At 39.2% G+C, this 25,192-nt stretch overlaps 1 non-coding gene across 1 annotated transcript; it reads left to right on the top strand.

The window, feature by feature from the left end:
* Positions 1-18,474: 18,474 nt before the first annotated feature.
* On the top strand, positions 18,475-18,659 carry LOC131055000 (small nucleolar RNA snoR143). Its single transcript, XR_009108111.2, has one exon. It is a non-coding gene; the product is annotated as a small nucleolar RNA snoR143 (small nucleolar RNA).
* Positions 18,660-25,192: the final 6,533 nt, after the last annotated feature.

Raw genomic sequence — 25,192 nt, forward strand, 5'->3', positions numbered from 1 at the left:
CTTTCGCGAAGCAGCGAAAGGATGGTGGGCCCGACATATCAGACTAGTCCTGCTTTTTTTTAAAAACGGCCATATCGGAGAAAAAGACCATATCGGGATAGTGCAAAAATAGTTATATCTATCCCCGATGACATGGAGAATGGGGAAGGCGGAACCATCGGTATTACATATACCGATAAAACAAACTCAGAAGCATTAAGCATAAAAGTGCATCGGAGACTGATCGGGACTTCGGGAGGAATAGAAAAAGGCTATTCCGACACCTGATGAAGATAAAAGCACTTGTGGGGATATCGGTGTAAATTATGCCGATAAAGTAAACATGCTTTAGGACTCATCGGGACACCAGAAGAAGCAGTTTTATGCTATGCCAAGTCCCGATAGGACTATTAAGGCATGTTAGTAGTCCGTTTTACACCGTCCATATTGCGACCAACATTCTGTGATTGTCTAACCTGTCAGTAACGCGCAGTTGCGATTGACTAACCTGTCGCTAAGACACTGTATGACATGGAGAATGGGGAAGGCGGAACTATCGGTATTACCTATACCGATAAAACAAACTCAGAATCATTAAGCATAAAAGGCAGAACCATCGGTAGTACCTATACCGATAAAACAAACTCGGAAGAATTAAGCATAAAAGTGCATCGAAGACTGATCGAGACTTCGGGAGGAATAGAAAAAGGCTATTCCGACCCCTGATGAAGATAAAAGCACTTGCGGGGATAGCGGTGTAAACTATATCGATAAAGTAAACATGCATTAGGACTCATCAGGACATCGAAAGAAGCAATTTTATGCTATGTCGAGTCCTGATAGGACTATGTAGGTGTGTTAGTAGTCCGTTTTACACCGTCCATATTGGGACCAACATTTTGCGATTGTCTAACCTGTCGCTAAGACACTTTATGAAATGCTCGTTGGATGGTGTAAAACAGACTACTAACACGCGTGTTAGTCATGGGGAGATCGGGAGGATTAGAAAAACGCAACTCCGACCCACGATTAAGATAAAATTGCCTGCGGGGATATCGGTGAAAGTTATACCGATAAAGTAATCCTTTAGGGCTACAACTATTCTGGCTCCAAAACAGACCTTTCGTGCGGTGTGGTAGCGACAGGTTAGTCAATCGCAGTCGTTTATTGCAAATGATTTTGCAATAACAGTTTGAAGCTAACAAAGAGATTGAAGCTATTAAAGTACAGAAAAGGCAAAACTAACAACTATAGATCAATACTTCATGTGACTAAAAATTTGTATTTGAATACATCAATACTTAACAAACATTGTGTTAAAAAATTGGCAGCAGTGTGTAAGAAGCATTGGTTCTTTACAAATTGTAATGTCCACCACCCATCCCTCATCAGTACATGTAGATGAAAATCACATCTTTAAACATAAAAATATTGGCTACAAAATGACCATCGAAGGCATTCCATGCACCTACAATGGTGACACTTTCTCCTATTTACCATGACAAGATGTTTTATAACTTATCTGGTAACTACCTAAAATAGTGCTACTGCTAATTTTACAAAATTAATCCTATTGTCTGCAATAGGGTCATAGAAGTGTAGCGAGTGACATATGCAAAACAGGAAATTGTAGATAAACAACAAAACTAACTCCCAATGCATTGGAGTATGACACCCATGTTCTCTCCAATCTCCATTACTTTGACAGCGGCTAGTGCCGAGAGCCAGTTATCATCGGAGTTCAGTAGTCTGCGGAAGGGATCCAGATTCCCATTCCTCACCCCCACCCTATACACCTCCCACACCTCCTGGATGAAGTTCTTCCTCCTTTATCGTGCTGCCCTTTTTTGGGCAATTTCCTCATCTTCAATGTCTAACTCAGAGGAGATGTAGTTGGTGTGGTTAAAATAGATGCAGAGGGTGCTTACCCAACAATCAGAATCCAACTCTAGAATGGCATTTCCCAGGGCCTGCCCATCAGATGGGAAGACAAAGCCGTTGATCCTCTGTATGGTCGCTTCCTTTGAATCGAATATGTCAACCATAGGGCAAATGACAACCTCATAAACAAACCCATCACACCAGTGTCAATTAGCACCCAATATATCATTAGCCACCCACCATACAACATTCCAGAGCACATCTTTTGCTGTAAATACCCGGCTGCATTGGGCCTGGATCGATTCCTCTCTACATAGGCAACTGACACCAAAATGATGCACCATCGGTTCAGATCGAGACTTCCAGGCTTAAGACTGCAATCTAAATCATTCCTTATATAAAGTTTCAAACTTTCTAAAGAAGTCTACATACTGACCAGAAGAGGCCCGAATTCCAATCAAGGTTCATCCGAACAACATATCTTTACTATTATGAGAACTAGCCATCAAGTTCCCTACTCCTACGTACTTTATCTGAGGCCTAATACGAATCTGCCAAAGCGCATGAAAAAACACAGAGGTCTTCGGTTTGTCCTTCCACTTAGGTATGGCTGGCCTATGTCTAGCTAAAATGAAGCTCTAGATGAAACCACATTGGCAAGCCAAAGGAGGATTATCGGCAGCACTTATACCGATGAAACAGAGCACGGACTCATTGGAGCACATCAAAAAAATACTCAACTTGGTGCGCACTTTTCGAAAGATCGTTCCATCAAGATACCTTGTTCCGATGAGGAAGTAGGCAGTTGCTTTCTATTGGCTTGCATTGGCTTATCAGCAAAGCATATAAATTGCTATATCCATGACCTATGAAAGCATCGGTATAACTTGTAACGAAATGGACAAGCTTATAACATAGTACCGAGAGATCGGAAGTAATAAGAAAGTTTTATCCCGATACCCGATGACTAAAGGAAATTGAAGGCGACACCATCGGAAAGAAGATTCATATCGGAGTAGTGCGAAAATTGCTATACCGATCCTCGATGATATGGAGAATCGGAAGTTCGAGCCATCGGTATTACCTATATCGATAAAAGAACTCGGAAGCATATAAAACAAAAAGTGCATCGGGAATTCATCGGGATTTCGGGAGGAATAAAAAGGGCTATTCTGACCCCCGATGAAGATAGAAGCATTGGCTGGAGTATCGGTGTGAGTTATACCGATAAAGAGTGCATCAAATGAGGATTCATCAGGATGTCAAAAGAAGAACTTTTATGTTATGTCGAGACCCGATAGGACCATGCGAAGTGTGGGACGCGTCTATTCTGGCTCCAAAATGACAGTACGTATTGACTAACACGCATGTTAGTCATGCATTTTATACCATCGATTTTGCAATTAACAGTTGTGATTGACTAACCTGTCGCTAATACGGACGCATCTATTCTGGCTCCAAAACGACAGTATGAATTGACTAACACGCGTGTTAGTAACTCGTTTTACACCGTCGATTTTGCAAGAAACGGCTATGATTGACTAACTTGTCGCTAACATGTTGTACGATAGGTAGAGCCAGAATAGCTTTAGCCCTATTCCTCCATGTAAGAAAATTTAATAACTCTGTTTGTTGCTAAAGAGGACACGAAGAAAATAGAATTCTAGACTAGCATATAACAAGGTTTCAACAAAACCTTCTACACTTCGAACTTATCTAAAGCTCAGGTGGGTATACCTTTTGTGAATACTTTCACACTTTTAAATTGAGATCCACAGTAAACCAATGGTAAAAACCTATGGACTTCATCACCTTGATGAAACTGTAACATTAAAAAAAAACTTATGCTCATTTTCAGTATTTGATCCCAAGAAAGAATGAATGCAAAGAACTAATGAATGCACACCAGAAGAGAAAAAAGATTTAGGGCTGAAACTTTGATCTGTATATTTCTATTCATTTTGAGAATTTTAGACTCAATGTAATTCCAGAGAGAACCAGAAACACCGTAGATATATTTCAGTAGAGTTTCTTTACAAATTCTTGTGATGATTTTTTCTAAGTCCTGGTATCCATTTATAACAATATGGCTGCAAACAAGCTTCGAACTTTCGTAGGAAAAGTTTGTTAGAACCATGATTCCAGCTGAAAAAGGAAAGAAAAATACAATCATTTTATATCCTAACGACCTTTTAAGTTTGTTGTTCCACTGCAGCATCTTCCAAGTGTTGTGGGACTTCCTCTTCTTGTACTGCATATTTCTTTTTCCACTCTTCGAACACGCCATCACCTGGCCATGAGAAGCTAACGATCTTCTTTTTCATCTTATTTAGCCTTTTCCATATGATTCTCAATTTCCCAACCTCTGTCTACAGAAAACCATAATGTGACTTTGCTTTCTCAATCTCCTCAACTGTCTTAATAAATAAAGTCGTTTCATCTGTATTAATGACCTCGTTTACCCTCTCCGACAAGTTACACCCCAACTCATCAAGCCATGCCTTTTCCTCTTTCAACTAATTTGGACCAACAAAACCCCCGGGAAACAACTCATACTTATGATCAGAATATTCTTTTCTATATATGTGGGCTTTTCTCTTCACACCTGCCCTTTCTTCTACTAATCCAATCATCCCTTTTATTAACTCACAAGTGGATTTGATATTGGCATCACCCTCTGCCTCTACATGAGATGAACACATAAGTTCCAACTCCACTCCCCTAGGCATCCACTTATTCAGAATTGGCTCTAAAGTGGTCTTATCTTCTTTCAAATCAGTCAAAATATTCAAAATTATTTTCATGTTAATGTATACAATAGAGGCTCTAACTGAGTCACCAATTTTCAAAATTGTACCTCTCACCTTTGCTTCATAGTTGCTTCTAAGTAAGGCGTGACCCCGTTTAAACTTTTTCATCTCATCTTCTAAAGTTTGAGTAGCCTTGAAACCATAGGTCATAGGAGAAGGGGGAAATTCAATGATAGGACTGGTGGGTGGGGGTCTTGCTGGAGAAGATGCAATCATTAAAGTAGATGACTCACCTTTCTGGTACTGCCCTGCCAATTGACTTTGTAAACTAGCAATGATGCTATCTCGGTTGGCTATCTCTCCTTTGGCCTCATTATAAGCCTTTAAAATTGTTTCTAGTTTTACCTGGAGATCAGCTCTCTCCTTAGCTTCTTTCTCAGCCACTGCCACACTAAATTTTGTAGTTTCTAGAACTGTGCTGGCAGCTTCCACCACTCCAGTGTCCTGAACTCTCTTCACTATCATACCTCCTAGGTAGTTGGATTATGAGGCGTCCTTCCTCCTTCTGCTCTCATCCCTCTTTAGGGACCACATAACCAAAGCAACATTATCCTTAGTGAATGTCACTCCTTGTAGGGGCTTGGTTTCTTTCCTTACTGCTTCAAGCACTAAGGCAACTGCTATGTCCCATTCAGGAAGGATTAAAACACCAGCCTTTGACACCATTTCTCTCCCCTTTTGAGGAGTAATGGCTTTGAATTCTGCCATCATTTCTTGCTTCACCTCTTCCTCCACTGTATTTGCATCTTTATGGGGTTGCTCATTCTTTCTCTTCTCACATCTTGCCTTATATTGTACAATTTTTTGTTTCCAAACAAATTGCATAAAGGACCCTGTTGTAACAAAATTATTATCAACCAGGAACTCGTCACTGCCTTGTTTAATAGCAGGGTCTAGCTCCTTTCCTTTGAACTCATCTGCAGTCAAATTCATCTCAGCACTCGGTGGCTCTTCGGGCATTCCCTCTTGTGTTTCCTCATAACTGTAGGCAATCTCACCAAGACTTTCTAACTGCAACAATTGGTGTGCGGCTGCCTGTTCATCTCCCACATGGATAGGGGATTGGGAGGGAGAGTACAGAGGTTCATCTGTTTGCACCTCTTTGCCTTCCCTTTGCCTTTTAGGGGAGTTTTGGATGTCAGTGACATCTTCTATTGATCTCTTTCCTTTTGAAGTAGAGGGCTCACCAGTTATCAACACTAGCACAGTATACCTTCGCTTCTTATGCATCACATAATCACCCGGAGGGATGGCCATGGCAAAGGTAGGCTTGGCTAAAACCAACTTAGCCCTTTTAGGATCGTTCCTCATTATAACCTCCCTCTTCTCCTTCAATGTATGCATTAGGTGTTCAAAATGAAGAATTAAGAATTTAATTTTCTCCTCAAAGGGAGTAAAACTAGACAGAGGATCATAACCACCATCAAATTGGTGAATAAAATGAAGAGCCTTCTTGTATGCTACCCATTTTTCTTTTCTCAATTCTTGCTCATCTAGATTGAATTCATTTCTGATCAGATCCTCAGGAAAATGGAACTAATGTGGTCTACCTTTGCATACTGCTCTCTTTCTGAACATACCATTAAAGAAATCTTCAGGGTCAGCAAATCTTGATACTGCAGTGGGCAACCTATATGGTTGAAAGAAATCATCAAAGTGTTTCCAGCCACCCTTGGTAATTACAAATTGATGAGCAGTGGTGATGGTAGGGAAAATGGTCCCTTTTCCCCTATTTGTTAACTCTGCCTCTTGGACACCCCCGATTTGCCTTAGGATCTCCGCAATTCCTATCTTCAATGGGACTTGATAAGGAAGCAAATATGGAGTTCCTCTGAATCCGTAAACTCTAAACACCGTAGAGACAGGGTATAAATATACATCACCACAGTTGTGCACAATCTTGATACCTTCAGCAAATTCTTTAGGCCTAAGGAACTCTATGAGGGCCTTAGGGATCCTAGGGTTTTGTTGGCACAAGAGAATCCGAAGCCTAGATGCAAAGCATCTGTTAAACTTCAAGTAACTAGCATCCTCTCTATCACAAGACAAAATTGTGCTCCATAATTGCACAGGCATCTTTTCACCATCCTTTTCCTTAACCAAATCCATTCCATTAGCGAAGTAATCAGCACCTTTAAACAAAAACATATGCATGAGAAGAGAGTACCACCCAAAAGGTCTGTCTACCTTACCATTTTTAATCCCTATCAGCCCTGCATGAATTGCATAAGTGATATAAGGTGCATAATCAAAAGTTACTACGAGAGAGGGGTTTAAGATCTGTGCTATCATTAGCATATAGTGAGTTTGCATACTGGTTTGGGCATCTTCCCCAAAAATCTGACAAAGTGGCCAATACATGCCTTTAGCCCTCAAAGTAAACAAATTCATAGAGAAGGGTTCCATGGTACTAGGGCCTACAACGGTTAACCCTCCTATTTTGACAAAAAATTCTTTCAAAGGACCGCTCCTGAGATGATCTCTCTGGACATTGTAGACTTGTGCAAGTGTATCAAAATTGATTGGCTCTAAGTAGTTTGATACCTCACTGAGCTTAAACACCTTCCTAAACTCATCATCGTTAATCTCAATTAAGGCTCCCCCATTCACATTTCTCACACATTTAGCAACAAGGTCATAATTATTTGCAACTTGAGTTAATAAATCTACATCCATAAAAACCCCAAGGACTATGAGCTTTCCCACATCTAATTCCCATAGACTGTTCATTGGAGCAGAGGAATGTCTTTGGCCAAAACCCACCTTGAAAAGTCCCAGCCCTGATATCCCTGTCTGTGAATCCCTCAACCAGTTCCCTTTGTCATATAAACCATCTCCAATTCTCAAACGGGGGGCCTTGGGCACTAATTCTTTGATCTTAGCAGTGACATTTGTAGACATGGTTAATTGTTGCAAGAAATCATCACATATAGCTCTATCCTGATAATTCACTTTCCCTGTGAAACCTCTTCGTGGTGCCATCTTGAATTATAGGTATTTCAATTTAAAACTCAAACATAACTCTGAGAATTTGAACACCCGATGAAACCAATTCAAACTGTAACTTTCAAAATGAGTGCAGAACTTACTTGTTGCCTGAAGAAATTTGCTCTGCGCAATGGTTCCTTTGCAAAAATTACTTGAATTGATACTAAAATTCCATTGATGTGAGGCTTAATAGAGCAACAGAGCATTGAATTGCGACATTAATCCACATGCTTCGGCAATCAATTCGCAATTGAATTTAAATAAAGCTCCAACGGACCACAAAGGAAATCTCATTGTACTGGCTTTTCGTTGTTTCACAAAGAATAAAAACCGCGCATTCGCTCAATTTGTACTCTCCATGGTGACCGCTAATCCTCTTCACAAACCATATGAAGTCCTCATGGCAAATGGTTTTCATTGTTTCGCGAAGTTTAAAAACCTTGCATCTCCGGGCTGCGAAACAACGCTCATCGTTGGATCTCTTTCGAGATGTAAAACCTTTAAAAACCAGGACTACCGTAATCTATCGGGCCCACCATCCTTTCACTGCTTCGCGAAAAATAAACTCCACGCTATTTTGCCCACCGAAATAACGCAGACCATCAGATCCTTTTCAAGATGCACCTTCTTTACTTTCCACGTCATCCTCACGCTGGGCCCACTTCCCTTTTGCTGCTTCACGAAAGATAAACTCCGACCATCTTTCCTTTACGAAACAACGTGGGCTGTTAGATCAACCAGAAGATATCGTCTGTTAACCTTCATTATTTAACCCATCAGCCGGGCCCACCACTCTTTTCGCGGCTTCGCGAAAGGTAAAGTTCGGGCTATTTTCCTTTGCGAATTTACACACACCGTCGGATCTACCAGAACTTGCATGGTTTTTACGTGACCCAACAAAGAACTAAAAACTTAGGAAAAGGTCACAAAATACAACATTAATAGAGACCCGCCTAAGGCAAAAAGAAAAGTAAAGGGGGGACCCCTTCCTTCACGACGAACCGACCCTTCCACTTAAGTGGAAAAGTAACATAGAAATAGAACGTGGGGATTCCAAGACATAAAAAGGGTAAATTTCAAAAACCCTAAACCTTCAGAATGGACGTAGCCCAAACAGATATGGATTGACTAACACAGATGTTAGTAGCACGTTTTACATCGTGAATTTTGCAGTTTACAGTTGTGATTGACTAACCTCTCACTAACACGCTATACGACAGGTCTGTTTTGGAGCTAGAATAGCCTCGTCCGACCCCTCCCGATAGCCAAAACATAGTTCGATATGTCCCATCATGTATCAGCATAGTTCAATTTATGTCCCTCCAATTTATCGATGATCTCAATATACCAGTCCGCATTGTGACCAAGTCGCTCGCGTTATCGGCATAAATCACCCCGAAGAACTCCTAGCAACTCTACATCCGCCTTAATAGTCCTATCGGGACTCGGTATAGCGTCAAATTTATTCTTCTGATGTCCCGATGAGTCCTAATGCATGTTTACTTTATCGATATAATTTACACTGATATCCCCGCAGGTGCTTTTATCTTCATCGGGGGTTGGAATAGCATTTTGCTATTCCTCCCGAAGTCCCGATGAGTCTTCGATGCACTTTTATGCTTTATGCTTCCGAGTTTGATTAATCGGTTTAGGTAATACCGATGGTTCCGCCTTCCGATTCTCCATGTCATCAGGAATCCATCTAACTATTTTTTGCACTATCCCGATATGGTCTTTTTCTCCGATGGGCCCGCCTTCGGTTCCCTTCAGTCATCAGGTATCGGGATAGACTTTTCTCATTACTTCCGATTTGCCGATGCTATAACTCCATGATCCGCATTGCCTTATCCTTACAAGTTACAATGATAGGTTCATAAGTGCCTCATCCCAATGAATCTGCCCTTTGATTTATCGGTACATGTTATGTCGATATTCTATATTTTGCTTGCCAGTTCTGTTTCATGGAGAGTACTTATGCTGATAATTAAAATTTTACAATTTTGAACAAATGAACCATCCACCTTGAACCGATAGAGGTTGTGCCTGCCGATAGAGATCGCAGATTTTCTTCACACTGTTTCATCGGTCAGATTTAAACCGATGAGTATGAACAAAGGTCAAGTGAATTGGAGGCATATTTCAAATGGCCTCGGCTACTGTAGCTCCAAATCAGACCTGTCGAACACTCTACATATCACTCAACATTCCCTTCAATATGTCGAAGTGATGCTTTTTCATGAAGATACTGCAACATATCACCTGTACATACAATCCACCACTAAATGCTCTTATGATGAAACTAAAAGTGTCCACATATAGCACAAAACTATTTTGTAAAAAAATGTGCTAGCAGGATGGGCAGGATGAAGGTCTAATAGTAAAGTAGATTTGGTCATTTGTGCGAAGCGACCAATATCATGGCAAACACATTTGACATCAACCAATATCTCAAAACAGTATCACACTAAAGATATAATCACTGTGGTTGTTTACTGTTTACGATATCTCTTTCTTTCTCCGATATGTGCAGGACGAGAATGGGAAAACACTAGAAATGGAAGGACATTACGGTATTGGAAGTTCAAGATGGTGGTGAAGGTTTGCGTCATTTTTGTTCAAGGGATATTCAGTGGATGCCAATTTGTGTCGAAAATGATTCAACAACAGACCTATGTGCAGCAATTCCAGTGGATAGATTGGATGCATTCACGAGAGGGGAATCGTTGCGCGAAGGTGTTGAAACCCAATTCCTCCGAAAGCGGCATAGTGAGCACAATAGTGCTCTGCACAACACACATACAACAAAGATGTACAGCAGGTTCGTAGACACATTCTTTCATATTCTTTGTCTACGTTTAATGACATAACGACTGTTGTTGATAATAGGAGAGTTGTTTTTGAAGGTATTGGTGTTCATATGGACCACAAGACAACAAGAAGAAGTCACCGAATAAGAAGCACGTGCGGACATATCAGAAAAAAAGAGGTTGTACATGCCACTTCATTATTAAGGTGTGATATGGTAGGCTAGATGTGGCCATCTTGATATTCAAGCAACCGTTGCATGTAGACAACAATGGTGAGGCTTGTCATGGCGTCGATGATACCAACAATGAGCTGCACTCTCAATTTGCACCAAACCTTTTTGATGAATGCAAAGCATATATAGAGAGGTTGTTGTTGATGGATGTGAGCATTGATTCTATTATGGACAGACATCTTGATGATCCCGTTTTTCATGACATGTTGAAGAAGAGAGATTCATTCGTGACACGCAAGGATGTTATCAAAGCGGCGACGAGGGTCCGTTCTATTCGGTCACGAAAGCATGTGCACGATGCCATTAGCATCTTAGAATGGAAAAAATAGGATGAGGCGAATTTCTTTTTTTTCTAGCAGCCACAAGGTGCCGACAGACATTTCATTATGGGAATACAAACGGCTTGGATGCTTGACATGATGGTACGATTCATGCATGACTCAATCATCTCAATGGAATCGACATTCGCAACAAACAAATACAGGGTATGTCTCTTCGAACTTAACCTGTTTTCATGCAGCCCATTTGATCTGTGGATGGTCATGATCTTCCTGTTTGTTGTTTAAAACAGTATCAATTGTATTCATGTCTCGTCTTCGACGAGCAGCAATCGGGGGTGCCTGTTGCATGGGCTGTGACATCAAGGAACAAGATCGAGGATATCCAGGTGTGGTTGATGGAGTTGCGGAGATGAGGAAAGGAAAAGAGGCCTGATTGGAGGATCAATACATTTATCATGGATGATGCGAGTGCAGAGATTCAAGCCATAGAGTAAGTGCAAGAGCGATATTTTGTCTACATGAAATCAAACAGTATGGTACGCTGCTTTACGTTTTATTTTAAATGACCACGCTCCCGGTTCAACCCAATTAAACGTTTTGTTCATAACAAGACTATTTTGAATGTTGTGTCATACTTTGTATTTGACACGTGCGTCGATCATGGTTAAAGAATGTATACAAGTATGCAACGAAGGAAAGAGCAATGGACATTTTTCACCGTCTAGGGGTGATAATGATGGCAATGCATGAAAGTGAAGAGAGCACGGTGGAGGAGATGCACACTTTCTTTGCCGAATTTAGTGATCAACCACGTTTTCTAGAGTACTTCTACATCACATGGTGTCAAGGAGAAGGCCGTATCGGTGAGTTCGACATTACATTCAAGTGATGGTTTTATGACTTGTTACCCGTTTTGGTTGTCATTTGGTAGTTGACATCTTACTCCTTTTTTTAATTTCTTTATTTCAAAATTATTTTTTTTGGCTAGCTATGTGGGTGAAAAACTTCAAGAATTTCGCTCATGCTAACTAGGACACAAATAATGCCATCGAATCATACCATGGTAAATTGAAGTCACTGCACCTAAGAGATGATAAAAAGACGTGCTCGAGGAGGATGGACAATCTGTATTTTATACTTGTGTATAAAGTGGAACCATTCTACCAGCATAAGCGAGAATTGCAACATTTTGGATTTATCAAAAACTACAGGTTGACACATTTGCAAACTAGTATGGAGAGGGCAAAGGCAATTCCTGATGTCGATTGTGTTCCAGACGACACTACTCTTGGATGGTACTGGGTGAAAAGTCAGTCCTCGTGCAACTAGTATGTGGTTAGAAAATTTGGGGATCACTTCTACATCTGTGAATGTCCGTGGAGTTTGCAAGGAAACATGTGCAAGCATGCGTTGAAGGTTGTTGCAATGATGAACAATTCATTCCATGATTCACATGTTCTGGGTAAGTGGATGTTCGTGAATGTTGAGTTTTGCTAACTTAAAAGATGTGTACTTCACCCTAAGATCTTGTTTCATACAGATCCTATTCGTATGTCGACTCCAACATCTGCTAATACTAATGAAAACCCAACACCTGAACCTGTCGTCAATACCATTTCTAATGCACATACAAATTTAGAGGATGTGGACACCGTAATGTGGAACGAAGCAAACAGAAAGTTAAACATATTGTCGCAAACAATGTCGGCTTCAAGCGATAAACTAATGGCATTTGTAGGCTGCTTGGATAGGTTCATGGCTGATCTTCAGAATGATGGTGCCATGCCATTTGATTTTAGACCGTCTACCGATCTAGCCAATACAACCACCGAACGTATGCAGCCTTGGTTCAGTGCAAGTCGGGTCTGTCGTCGCAATCGGCGGCAACATAGGCATAGTAGTAGGAGTGAGATCTATCATGATGTTCAACAACCTCTCACCTTTGAGTTTCCCTTTGAGGCTTCTAGGAGGAGAAGGGGAAAGAGGCAATTGGACCAAGCATGGGAACCGCATGTCCTTGCCACTGCATCGGTTGTCTCTGATACAGGTTGGTACTCTAGTGTCACTTGTAAGTGGTTTCTAAACATGTGAATGTTGCACACGTTTATTTAGTCATTGTGTCTTGTAGTCGGTGAAAGTGATACACACTTATCTGTGATAGTGTTTGGCACCCCCTCAACACCTGGCCATAGGAGTCCTCGTCGGCGATTGGCTTTTGATGGTCTTTTACTGGAGAGGGATCACACAGTGATCCTCGCTGATACTAATTTTGGTATTATTTGTTCAGATCAAGCTTTCTGTTTGTAACTATGTCATATATGTGCTTGATGTCCCTTGATGTTTAGCCATTCTTCATTCAACCTGTTGTGTAATATGGAACAACTTTGTTTATTGTAGTTGCGTTGTAATGTTTATTATAACTGTCCCTAACCATCTTTTATAATGTATCTTTGTATGCAGGTCCGTTGTTTTTTCGCCCTGTTTTATCACTAAATGGCGTTCACATGCACGTCGGGCGACAGGTGCAGGTTTTATGCAACTTAATTTTTAGTATTACGCTTTTATGTCTTCAATTTATTGAATGCTCTAGTTAAATAATTAATACTCTTATGGTGTGATTATGTTTTGCATTTTTTGAGTGCTTGATACTCTTATGTCTTACATTTCTTGAATGCTATAGTTATATTACTAACACTCTTATCGTATGTATCTGTAGACTGCTAGAGAGATTGGCAGAGAACGACGAGGAGTTTGCCTTATTTTAGCGCCTCCCGGATATCATTATTTTGGATATTATCTGAACAATAACTCCCAGAAGGGCTGCTGAGTGGACCATTCGAATGGGAAGATATTATACCGATGACAATATGTACACGGTCCACATAGAAGACGTGATCTCCTTCGCCAAATTGTCGACTCCATTGACGGTCGCTTTGTATAGGCGACTATGGCCAGTGTATTTCGCCCTTGTGTACTGGCCAATCACTCTCCCTCAGATTCACATAATTTGTGCTGACAGACCCCATTGGAGACGTGGACAGTCCCTGGTGCCTTACTCTGATGACAGTATTGAGGATATCATGACATTCTTTCCATGGAACCTGCTTATGATGGATTACACCCCCATTTTCACGGGTTGTGGTAGTCCACGGCCAGCAGGGAGGTTTGTGAGGATACATAGTAGATTCCCATCGCAGAGGAGGTCCTCTAATTAAAATTGTATAACTGGTCCTGTATGACTATGCTATTATTTATAAAACAATTAATTTCTATGGTTACATAGCCGATCTTTGAACATCGTTTGTCTCGAATGTTTACCATTTATATGTTTGTCTTGGTTATGTTTACAATTTATATGTTTGTCTCGGTTATGTTTACAATTTATATGTTTGTCTCTATGCACTTTATCTGTCTACAAAGCAATACACTTTATATGTTATTTAAATCTAATAAATATAATCCTTTCTCTAAACAACATGCGTCTATTCTGGCTCCAAAAAGTTAGTCACGCGTTTTACACCGTTGATTTTGCAATAATGGTCGTGATTGACTAACCTATCACTAACATGTTGTACGAAAGGTTTGTTTTAGAGCTAGAATAGCCGCGGCCCTGATCTGGATCATATCCTGATCCCCTGAAGGCCGATTGACTAACCTCTCACTAACACGCGAAAATAACAGCTGTGATTGACTAACATATCACAAAAAAGCGAAACTAACAGCTGCGATTGACTAACCTATCACACAAATGCGATATTAACGGCTGCAGTTGACTAACCTATCAAAAAACGCAAAACTAACGGCTACGATTGACTAACGGTTACGATTTGACTAGTGGTTAGCGGACTTTTCCTTTTGCCACGCGAAACAACGAACTAGACTAACACGCCATCGAAACTAACTGTTGCGATTGACTAACCTGTAACAAACACGCGAAACTAACTGCTGCGATTGACTAACCTGTCACAAACACGTGAAATTTATTGTTGTGATTGACTAATCTGTCAGTAACACGCGAAACTTACGGCTGTGAATGACTAACCTTGCACAAACACGCGACATTTACGGTTTTGATTGACTAACCTTTCGCTAACATGTGAAACTAACGATTGCGATTCCAGTACTGGTTGGCTTGAAAATGATAGTATGGATTGACGAACACGCATGTTAGTCGCACGTTCTACACCATTGATATTGCAATTAACAGCTGTGATTGAGCAACCTTTCGCTAACGGCTAAAGCTATTCTGGCTCCAAAACAGACCTTTCGTAGAACGTGTTAGCGACAAGTTAGTCAATCACAGCCATTTATTGCAAAATTGACAGTGTAAAATGCATGACTAACACACGTGTTAGTCATGTCGTACAACCATTTTGGAGCCAAAATAGAAGCCAAAATAGACGCAGCCTCCAGATCAGAAAGCTCTTCTACAAGGATGCCCTTCTACAAGGCGTCCCTTCTACAATGGGCTATCTATCCTAAAGCCAAGATACTTACGGCTGTGAATGACTAACCTTGCATAAACACGCGACATTTATGGTTTCGATTGACTAACCTTTCGCTAACACGCGAAACTAACAGTTGCGATTCCAATACTGGCTGGCTCGAAAACGATAGTATGGATTGACGAACATGCATGTTAGTCGCGCATTCTACACTGTTGATATTGCAATTAACGACTGCGATTGAGTAACCTTTCGCTAACGACTGAAGCTATTCTGGCTCCAAAACAGACCTTTCGTAGAACGTGCTAGCGACAGGTTAGTCAATCACAGTCGTTTATTGCAAAATCGACGGTGTAAAACACATGACTAACACGCGTGTTAGTCATGCCGTACAACCATTTTGGAGCCAAAATAGAAGCCAGAATAGATGCAGCCTCCAGATTAGAAAGCTATTCTACAAGGACGCCCTTCTACAAGGCATCCCTTCTACAATGGGCTATCTATCCTAAAGCCAAGATACTCACCCACACTGGTTGACAGAGAAGAAGCTTTTGGACATTTGATGATACGACAAGTTGGAAAGACTAACCGCAGAATCACTAGAAAACTAAACTTAGATGTGGCTAAACTGAATCAAGATCAAATAGAGTTTCTGTTGAGGGAGGACTCTACATATAAGAGGCTATATGAAAAAAAGTGATGAAGCCAAGCAAAGACTGCAAGCAAGATTAATAGTTATAGACCTTTCGTGTCGTAAAGCTTTAATAGTTAATACTCATTGATCTATATTTAAAGTGATAAAGACAAGCAAAGACTGCAAGCAAGATTAATAGTTACAGACCTTTCATGTCGTAAAGCTTTAATAGTTAATACTCATTGATTTATATTTAATATTTACGAAGAATAATAGTCATTGAGCAGTCTATCTTATGTACTTGTGATTCAGTTTATCCATCATTTATAAATAAGCATTTTTTCAGTCTATAAATTTTTTTTGCCATCATACAATTAGTGGTTCTTTTAAATCCGCTATAAAAAAGCTTTTAACCTAAAGTTAGGTTTCAGGTATAGATTCACCCGCCTTGGTTTGCGAACACTGATTGGGAAGTCATATTAACTTATTAAGAGAAGTCCATTCATCATAGAAGCCACATAGAACCATTCAGAAAGCATGAAAAAGTGTACAACAAACCAATCATTAACCATTGATGTTTAAGTGAAGTCAACCACATTTTTTTATTTTTTTATTTTTTTTTATAATGTGCCAAGGCCACTTAATATATTTTTACAACTGGTTCAAGGGACTGGTTCAAGAAGGGCTCCCGAATAAAAGAACCAGAAAGAAAAACTTCGATCAATCAAGTTTATTGAAAATGACCATTCATGAAGCATACAAAGTGTCTTCCTAAATGAAAGAATATGTCTGATTACAAAAAGTCTGCACCACTGCTGACGTTTTATTGGACAGGAAAACTTTCGTAACAGTGCAAGCCTTTTATAGAGGTAGAGGTTGAGTATTTAAATGACTTTTGTTTCCCCCAGTGGTCAGAGTAAGGGGAGGCACATCATTCTCATCATCTTCATCGGTTACAGGGGCAAACACCTCCGTGTACCTCTATTTCCAGTACTGAGCGCGTTGCACACAAACATCTAGCATCCCCTGCATTTGGTCACTTATGATTTTGTTGTTTTTAGCACACGCCTCATGAACTACCTCCTGTCTCTCATTTGCCATCTACAAACCACACACTTCCAGCTCAAGGTCTGTATTCTTATCGTCCAAGTCCATGACCTTGTTATCGAGTTCCATGTGTATCGTGCATAATGTTATTCATTCCCAAAAATGCAACAGATAGCAGTTCCTTTCTTGTTGGCATAAACTATTGTTTCCTGCATTTTTCATGTTGTCTTGCCCACCTGTCTACAAATACTTCTTTTTGGCATTGTTTGCAGGGATGGCAATGGGAAGACCATGGATAGGAAAAAGAAAGGGTGTCGAAACATCTGTTCCGCAGAACGGAACGCCTGCTACGAATTCAAAGGTGAATGGGACGACCGATGTTCTCACCTCCGACGACGGTTTAGGGAAGTCTGCAAGACAACCACCACCGCCCTTTGTAGACTGGAACGATGGGATGGACACAATGAAGTTTGATGCCATGCAAGTAGAACTGCTAACGCAGAAGGTCGAAATTGCCCATGCTGAAAATGAAAGGCTGAAGGGGATTGTTTCTAATCTTGAATGGAGACTCACTGAAGTGAAAAGGAGATGCACCGAACTCAATAAGAAATGCACTAAACTCAATAAGAAATGCATGGAACTCAATAACAAGGTCCGCAAAGTGTGATTGCAGATGTAAAGGAACTGAAGTGGATCTGCCTTGGCATTAAGTGTTGTTATCATATTAGTGTATTACCTGTTGACTTCTAACCATTTCAGCAGTTGGAAAATCCCTTTACCGGGTAGCTTTAACAGGCTTTTTGTAAACCTTTAACAGGGTGACTCAAAATCATTGAGTTCTTTAAATCCTTTGACAAGGTCACACTAGTAGACTATCGGCCGCCCACGAGCTAGGGCATCGGTGCCCTAGCTCGACAACCAGCAAGCTCCCGCACACACGACATCCTCCCTCTTTCAAAACCTCCTCTTTACCATTAATTAAAAAAAATAAAATATTACTGAATTTAAAAATTAATTAAGTAAAGCAAAAAAAAACATCCTAACAACAGTAGATGAATTAAAAAAACCATACAATCCTTCATTTTGCTATTAACCAAAAGATATTCATATATATTTAAAAAAACAAAACAAAAAACGAACTGGGCGAAGACTAATTTAATCAATCAAAAAAGGGAAATGTTAGGGTTTGCAAGAGCACGCCTATAAATTGAAATGAAATACTCTTTCCATTCAACGAAGTTGGATAAGGAAATTTGGGTATAGAAGCTAGGGTTTATAGGGTTTATGGGGTTTTTGGTTTCGTGTTTGGTGTTCTGAGCTGTGATCTGCTACGCGATGCGTTGAACAGGCTAACTTTTACTATTTTATGTGGCACGGCATTATTAATGTTCTCTGCTTATAGTGAAGATTATATATAGACCGTGCCGAAAGAAAACGCTTTTTCACTCAATGTTAATAGTTGAATGGAATGGCAGCGGCCAGACAACCGTAGGGCAGGATCCACAGATGAAGGGCTTTCTGTGCGCTTTGTCTACTAATTCCTTGCCCACATTTTAATCGTAAGCCTAACAGTCTTTTATTGAAAGCATCTTATTAGTATTCTGTACATAATGTGTGATTTGCCTGGTTATATTAGGGAATTGCTAGTATCTGTGAAATTTGAGCACATTAAATCGCGTGTTAAGCATTTAATTAGATTATTTCTTTCTCATTACATTTAATAGTCTGTTATTGAATATTCCATATGATCTGGTTGTAATGTGTCAATTACATGGTCGTAGCTCAGTAAGGTCAGGGCTTGTAGTGCCATTAGGGTTGGAAGTTTTATTTTTTAGGGTTTTAGTTAGTCATGTTTGGTTTCTGTTGAGGTTGGGTTGGTAATAGTTGTGTTGAAGTTAAGAGTTTGCTGTAGGATATTTTACTACCAATAAAGTCACGGCTTTATGTACTAATTAGGTCAGAGCCCTAATTTTCAATGAGCAGGGGTAGAAAAAGGGCAAAAACATGACAATTTTTTATTTTTTCATCAAATACAATAGTCTCAATGAGAGATTAAGCAATTTTTAATAAAACGAATTAGTTTAAATTATTTTTTTAGAAAATATAAATTTATATTTTAAATGGATCTATTTAATAATATATTTATTGTGTATTTAAAATTATTTATCATATTTATTAATATATTTAAAATCTTCTTAAAAGAAGTTTGAATTTATTGTTAGTATTGAAATGCTGGTTTATGAAATAGTATTGACATGAAGGTTCATCTGTTTTACAGATTGCCCTTAAGCTCTTTAATGTTAGCATTTTGTTTTGTTTTGGAGATGGGTTGGATTTCATGTATGAAACTTAGATGTCCAAGTGAAGCATCGTTTTGATATACCAACTCTTAATTGTTGGGGAGTATACAAACCTTGGAGTGCTAAAGGGCTTTGGTCATTGAAGTTTTAAAAAACTGCGCTTGTTTTATGATTTAGGGTGAACTAAGCTTTGGCATTCTTGTATGGGAATGGGAATTCTTGGGCAATGTATGGCTTATTTGTATGATATATCTGATGTGGCAATTGGAAGTTTAGAAGAATCTGATAGTAGCGATTGTCTGGGCTAGAGATACGATCAAATGTCATTAAAATGTCAACACGTTAGATTTATTAGGTAAAAATGGTTTAATTTGTTGAATCATTGGAAGGAGATCAGGCGTGCAGACTTCATCGCGATTCCTAGTAGGAGCAAACTGGTCTGCTATTAGATGGTTTACATTGGGCTTTTCAAATTTGTTTACAGACCCTACTTCTTTGTTTGTGAGCCCATGTGTCTGTTGCACCAAAATGAAACAAGGAAAAATAAAATAAATCAAGAGGTCTCCTTTATAAGCAAAGGGGTATTTGGAAATATGGATTATAGACGAGAGGTCTTTTTTTTGGCTGGTAATTTCTGTTAATTTGATGAGGTTGGAACATCTTCATAGGGATGAAGGGCAATCAAAAAATTTATCCAGTTAAATTATATGTCTAATTTGATAGGATTCAAATATATTGGTTCATGGAATTTGATTTTATCCAGTTAAATTATATGTATAATTCAATGGGATTCAAATAAATTGATTCAAATAGAATAAAAAAAACCAGTGATTCAAGTTATACACTAATTCAATTGGGTCATGTTGATATCATTACCTAATTTAATTAATTTTTCTGATTGTAATGTTGAAGAAATAATTACAAAATTAGAATATTTATGTCTAACAAATAAGCACATAACTAATATTTAATTTATGGTTGGAACAGTTACAATCATTTGTTTTATTCTGATTGTCCAATCAGAATTAGTATGGCCAACTAACATTCTCTTAGTAGTAATTAAATTTTTTCTTAGGTTTGAACATGAATCTAAAAACCAAGATCAAGCAAGCAAACTGGATATGTAATATCAAGTTTATTAGTGATAAAATAGAGCAAACTTCCAATTGAGTGTGTATAAAGAATGAGTCTCACAAAATCTCCTCCTCAAGCAAAAACTTTCAACATTTTTAAGAGAAGAATGTTATTTTCTATTGATTGTTAGCTCTAATTAATATCAATTTTAAGTGACAATGAACTTAAATTGAAAATAAGAAGACTATACAGCTACACATGAAACATTAGAATAAGTTGGTGAAAGTAGAAAGTCTAAAGTTTAATAATAGACTTTGTTATAAATTTTGCTGGATTATACAAAAATAGGGAGGCCCAAGAAGGTAGAAATTGTAGATTAGAGCATTTGTTTATTCTTATAAGATTCGTGAACCACATCTAGAAGATCATATTTTATAATTTTCCAAAATTCTTGAAATAATTCAATAGGAATCTTGTAAGGGCCATGCCTTTTTTTATTTGAAACACAACCCCTTCAAGTTCAAACAACAAAATGGGACCCAAGTAAGCATCATTCATTTCAATTGAGACAAGAGGGGGAATATTATCATTGATGTCAAAGGGGGAGTAGTAGAGAAGAAAAAAATCCAATGACTTTCAAAAGAGATTATTTGCTTAGGGGGAGCACATAGTTTTGGATTTCAATTTTTGGATACAATTTTGATTTTTTCTATTGAGTGTTGTTATCAATGCCAAAGAAGGAGATTGTTGGCATTGCACACTCTAATGGTAGTTAAAGGTGACTGAAGGTGTTGTCATTTGTTGTCATTGAAGGTAGTTAAAGGAGATTGTTGGCATTGCACACTTCAATGGTAGTTAAAAGTGATTGAAGGTGTTGTCATTGATGGCAACCTTGCAATCTTATGGCACTCACATGCACTACCATCGACATTGGCACCAATAGATAATTCATCGGCATCAACAATAATGTTTACCGGTGTCCTAGTCGATAGGATTTTGATTATTGTATTTTGTATTTAATTATAATATCTTTTTGTAAGCCGACATGACATGTTGTGTAATAAGACTTTCACATAAGTATGAGATCTTGTAGATCATTTGGTGAGAGGATATATGATATGATGGATATGTAGAGTGAATATCGAGGTAGATTTTGTAAAAAGGTTTATGGTTATTGTATGAGCTTAAACCGGTACGGAACTTGACATAACAGATGTACACTATATTGGATTTTCATAATCCATTTTTGTAAGTCAGTGAGACTTCTTTTTGTATTTGAGCGTTGAGCTTTAAGCAATTGGCCTTCCTGCATGTGCAGGCCCCTCTTGTAAGTAATATCCATTCATTGGTGAGTGAGTGAATATTGTGGGTCACAAATTCCACTGAGGTTTTTTTCACACCGGGTTTCCTCGTTAAACATCTTGTGTTATGGTGTGTTTTTTATGTTGTCTTTATTGTTCTTATTTACTGCATTAATTCTTATTTATTGGTACATTGTTTTGGAATGCAAAATACTTAATAAGGTCAAATATTATGTAAGCCGGTTACCATACCTCCGACCCTTAACAAAATTATGAAAAAAAGTTGTGTTTCTATCATTTTCTTGGAGTCAATCCACATGAGACTTTTGTTTCCAAAAAATCTCCTCACGCAACTCCCACTCTTTTAAGTCCTTAAGAGCAAGGGATTCAGCCATAGTGAGCTCCACAGTCATCCCTTGATCTCTAATTGATCTCTAATTTGACACGTAACGTCATCTAGCTTGGATTGAGTTACCATCTTGTGTCTATGTAGATTCCCAAAACATTGTTTATTCCACCTCTTCAGCCTGTATTTCACATGTTGTAATCTCTTCCCAAAGGTGTACATAGCCCGCCCGTGGGTAGGAACCCCTTCATACCACCAATCAACCATAAGATCCTTCAACGATTGATCATAAAGCCACATCAATTGAAATTTGAAAGAGAGATTTTTGGAGGTTCTAAAAGATGTAATAGAAAGTTTAATAGGCCAATGATCAAAACCCCTCCAATCAAGAATTTCTGAATTGGTGGACCACTTATCATGCACCCAATACCAGGAAACCAAAAATCTATCAAGCCTTTCAGAGATAGCCTCAACACCACTCCTCCTATTATTCCGTGTAAAGAGACCATTAATTGGCTTCACATCAATGGGATTCAAGAGACCAATATTATCCTTGAGTAAATTTGAGGAAGGATCAAGCCTGAATAACCCAACTCACTTTTCTTCCAAACTAGTAACAACATTAAAGTCTCCAGCCAAAATCTAGGGGAGAAAAGGATCTTGAGCCCGAACAAGATTGATGTGAGTCCAAAGATGTGACTTACCCACAAGATCAGTAGGAGCATAAATATTAGAGAAGAGACATCTTTCTCCAGTCTCAAAGCTAGAAGTGACCATAAAAATGGAAGACCTGCTAGAAAACCACCACAAAGGGGAAACTTTCCTCGAGTTCCAGAAATAACCAACCCCCCCCTCGAACTGCCATGAGAGCTCACTCCCTGCCAAAGGCCCTAGAGCCAGACATGCAAAGCACAACTGGCCAAACCATCTCTTGAAAGTTTGGTTTCCTGAATAAAAACAACATCAGGAGACTCAGAGTCAATTAATCTGCGAATAACCTTCTGTCTAGGGATGTTGTTCAACCTCCTTACATTCCATGAGAGCACAATCATTTATGTGGTTGAGAGAAATGGGATTCAATGGGCTTCACAGACCCTGACTCAACCAAAGTATCACCAATAAGCTCAACCTTTTCGTGATCCGTTTTTCGTCCACTCCTTAAAGGTTTGTCTAAAGAACCCTTTTTGAGGCTCTTCTGTTGCAAGCCTAAAACAGGCGGGGCTTTGTTACTCTTCACAGAATTTGAGGCCACTACAGTGGAAGGAGGAGTAGATGCCATGACCACTGCACCTCCAGGGACCTGTGACCCACTAAGATCTATGCTGAAATTGGCACCCAAGGACATTTCAACTGGAACTCCTTCCTCTTGGACCAAATCATCTAGAACATCAAACCTATTTAGGGTGACATCATTTTGCCTATCCAACTAGGTTCTCTTCTTTCCTTTGCCTTTATTCCGAGGTTTGATAGGAATGAAGCCATCTTTATTAGCTAGACCATCAGCCATAGGGGCTTTCCCCTTATCTTCCCCTAGAACAGAGTGAGGAGGATCAGAAACGACCAATTTAGAAGATTTATTTTTGGGACATTTCCGCTGTAAATGACCATATTCATGACAAATTTTGCATCTAAATGGCAGGGTCTCATAGTCCAGTTGTTGGATCCAAGAAGATGTACCCAAACAAATTTCCATAGAGTCTGGCAAAAGATTATTTAAATCAACTTCTACACATATACGAGCGTAGGAAATCACCTTTCGATCTTGAGTTTGTGAAGCCGAACCCACAGGTTTACCAAGAAGCAGTGAGATTGAGTGAAGTATATCTTCTCTCCAGAATTCCAACAGAAGCCTCGGCAATCAGATCCACACGGGCACACGAGAGGGAAACTCCTCAACAGAATTAAAGCCAATATGACAAGGTTTGATAAAGAGTCCCACTTGGTTGAAAAAATAAGGGCCACCCTCAAAAGCCTTGTTTCTGTTTGTCAGATTGGAAAAAATAACCAGAAAATAGTTATTGGCTGCCATAAGTAGCTCCTTATCTCCTTCAGGATTCCAAACATGGCGTGCCCAAGACTCTAAAACAGGTATAGAGAGACGAAGACTGATAAATTTGTATATGAGAGCATGATTACACAATATTCAACATCCTTCGAAATTTGCTCAGGTTGAATAACCAGAATTGGACGATCTTGGGATCTCTCTAAACAACCATTCACCTTTTTCATGCGAAAAGGTTCTTTCGAAGAAGAGACGCCTGCCTCTGATTGAGAATTACTAATGTGTTCCTTTCCACATGCATGCATCAAATGAGATGGATCTGCCATATCCAGATCTCCAGAGATCATCTGAGAAGAGGATAATCCTCTATTCTCCATGGACCCAGAGAAAATACCAAAAAAAGAAAAAGAAGAGAGGCAGAAAACCCAACCCCAAAACCTCGCACACCTCCAATGGAAACCCAAAGCAAAAGAAACAAAAAAGGGTTGCAAAAAGTAACCCTACGACAGCCCAGAAAACCCGATCACGGGAAGCAAAAATCGACCCCCAACAAGCAAGAACCCCCCACCCCCCGGAACGAAGCAAGCAGAGCGCAAGACACAGGCTAGGGTACGTCGGCCCTAGCATGACACCCATGCAAACCCAAAGCCATCCTCCTATTTCAACCAATCAGGTTATGGATGTTTTTGTTTTTCAACTTCTTATGAATAATTACAAATGGTATTAGGAAACAATTAAATAAAGGATTACAAGGTTGATGGTACCTAAAACCTAATATAGGAAAAATATTTGTTGTATTTTGTATCAATGCTATGTTAGTTTGCATCCAAAGGGTGTAGAACATCGTTTCATTTCATGCATGTATGTGCCATGTGAAAAAAAATCAAATGAGTATGTGAAATTTTAAGATTGTTCCTAGAATTAAGTAGTGATTACATTATTTAAAATAAAAAAATAAAAAAAAATAAAAATCATATAAAAGCTAGGGTTTACAACAACGGTAGGTCATATAAATTAGACACTTTGTGTTGCATGATTGATTTTATGTTACAAGATTAGGTATT

This window comes from Cryptomeria japonica, chromosome 3, assembly GCF_030272615.1.
Source record: "Cryptomeria japonica chromosome 3, Sugi_1.0, whole genome shotgun sequence".
Lineage (NCBI taxonomy): Eukaryota > Viridiplantae > Streptophyta > Pinopsida > Cupressales > Cupressaceae > Cryptomeria > Cryptomeria japonica.